The sequence below is a fragment of the Echinops telfairi genome, unplaced genomic scaffold (genome assembly GCF_000313985.2).
Source record: "Echinops telfairi isolate 266 unplaced genomic scaffold, ASM31398v2 ScPeMD7_7469;HRSCAF=8507_1, whole genome shotgun sequence".
In the NCBI taxonomy this organism is placed as follows: domain Eukaryota; kingdom Metazoa; phylum Chordata; class Mammalia; order Afrosoricida; family Tenrecidae; genus Echinops; species Echinops telfairi.
The window spans coordinates 148,234,269-148,236,992 of NW_022111373.1; positions in this window are offsets into that span (position 1 = coordinate 148,234,269).

Genomic DNA, 2,724 nt, shown 5'->3' on the forward strand with positions numbered 1-2,724 from the left:
GCCATGCACCTTTTTTCTGACATTGAATACCGAAGGGGCAAGGGGCTCACTGGACAGTCAGTCTGTCAGGGTTCTCCCTCTCACCATCCTTATCTCTCCATTCTCCTGAAAAGCAGGGGACCACGAGAGGAGGAAGTACACAGAAATGATGAGCGCTCCGACCCCCAGTCCTAAAGAGCCCCTGTGTGACCAATGTCACCTCCTCACAGGCTTGGAGCTCCTGCCCACCTCCTCTTCCTCCGCCTCACCACTCTCTCCAGAAACCGCATTTCCGTCCTAGCAACACTGGAAAACGGATGCTGCTCACGAACCCAGCAGTCAAGAGATCACAGGACACAGTGGGCTTGGCTGATCCACCACACAGGCCTCTTTAGAGCTTTGACAAGTGAAGGTGTCTCTCTGAGGTTAAGGGCACCTGACTCAAGCCCTGGTGTCTTCCATCCATTCCATGTGAAAGTTGGACATTGACTAAGAAAAACTGAAGGAGAACCGGTGCGTTTGAATGGTGGTGCTGCAGAAGAACATTGACAGGACCACGGATTGCTAACAGGACAGACTGGCCTGTCTTGGAAGAAAGATGTCCATAGTGCTCCTTAAAGGTGAGGATGGCGAGATTTTATCTCACATGCTTTGGACAGGTTGTCAGGAGAGACCAGTCCCTGGAGAAGAACATGATGTTTGGTAAAGTGGACGGACCACCAAAAAGAGAAAGGCCCTCAAGAGATGGGTTGACACTGGGCTCAGGCCTAGGAACAATCGTGCAGGATGGTGCAGGACCAGGCTGTGTTTCCTTCTGTTGACCACTGGGTCACTGTGGGTCAAAACTGACTCTGGCACTAACCACAGCAGTCGACGGCTAAGCCCATAGTCTCACATCTGCTCTATCTACCTACCTACCTACCTACCTACCTACCTACCTACCTACCTACCTACCTACCCACCTACCCACCTACCTACCTACCTACCTATCTACCTACTGAGACGACTCGATCTAACATCTACTTTTCAGTCAGGCAGCTTCTCTGAGTGGATTCAACCTCACACACTCACTTGGCCTTATTTCAGACTGACAGAATCACAAGGCTGCGCGGTCAGGTCTGCTTGAGTCCCTAGCCCGAGGCAGACATGCTCAGAGCAGGGCAGTCCTTGTCACAAGAAAGCAGCTGGCCCTCCCGCTCACACCTGCCTCTCACCCTAGCACCTGCCCCCACCACACACACACACACATACATCGCCCCCAGCACTCTCCTCCTGCCCCAGTCTAGCCCCTCCAGACTCCTGCACCCAGTTCCAAGCTCTGGCCTCTCCCATCCTCAGGCCCAGGCCCTAGTACCTCACCTCCTCCCTTCTGCAGCCTACCCCTCCCCATACCCAGCATCTTCCCCCTGCCCTCAGCCCAGTCCCTCCAACCCCCACACTCAATCTCCAGCACTTGACTCGCCCATGCCCCACACCCAGGCCCTAGACCTTGGCCCAACCCACTCCATGCCCAGTCCCCAAACCTGCCACCTGCTATCCCCAGGCTCCAGCATTTGCCCCCACCCTCATTCCCTGTTCCTAACACCTGGCGCCCTTGCCCCCTCCCCCAGCCCTGAATCCCTAGCACCTGTCCCTCCCATCCTCCATACCCAGGCCCAAGTCCCTGCTCCTCCCCCATGTCTAGTCCCCAGCACTGGGCCCTCCCATCCCCCACGCCCAATCCCCAGAGGTGGACGGCCACCCCCTTCCCTGTGATGGGATATGTTCCTTCCCATCTCCAGCAGGACCTCCTTGGAGACCTCAGGAGGGACTACAGTGGGGCTCCCTGCCCCCACCCCTCGCTCCATGCCCTTCCCTGTGCCAGCCACGTCCTTTTGTTCTGCCCTCACCAAGAAGAGGGACAGGTGGCCTTCAGCACTGCGAGCAGCCCTTTATTCTTGACGAAACTCAGAGTCTCAGAGGAAACCACCAGGCCTTTCTCCACCCGAGCGAGCACACTGTTGGTCCGGCTCAGTCCCTGCGGTCTGCGGCCCTCCCTCCCCAGATGGCCTCCCTTCAGCCCGCCCCATGAGCTGCTTCTCCTTCCCGTCGCTCCTCGCAGGACAGAGCACCAGACCTCACTAAGCCCTTAGGCTTGCACCTTCATTCTGATTCCCTCCTAACTCCATCTCCTGCCTCCACAGGGGCTGCGGCCTGCCTAGCCCCTAGCCGGACCACCCTTGGCTGGTAATTAGCCAGCTCTCCCTGCTGACTGCCCTCCTGGCCACCTGCTCGCAGCTCTAGCAAACGAGGACGCTGTCAGGGCCCTACAGAAGGGCAGTGGCTGTGGTCACGCTGGGGGCAGCCCTGCCTCCTGAGACCCCAGAGCAAGACAATGGTTAGAGGAGATGGAAGCAATGGCGCCTGTAGGGTTTGTTATTGTTTGTTTGTTTCCCTTCAAATCACCTGAAATAGAAGGAAAGTGAAGGGGAAAATCATCCGTAATGCTCCCTGCTGACTTTAAGAGTAGATAAAAAACAATACTAATAGATTTGCAAATGCAGTGAGGGCTGGTCTCGGTGGCCACAACCACAGCTCAAACGCAGCCAGGTGTCTGAGGAGGTGCTGCGCCGGCAGGGCTTCGTGGTGCACAGGGTCACTGGGATAAGCCCAACTCGTTCACACTGGACGGCAACAATCAAAATCCAGACTGCCTGCCATCGAGTTGTTTCCAACCCACAGCGACCCTGCAGGACGGGGTGGCAC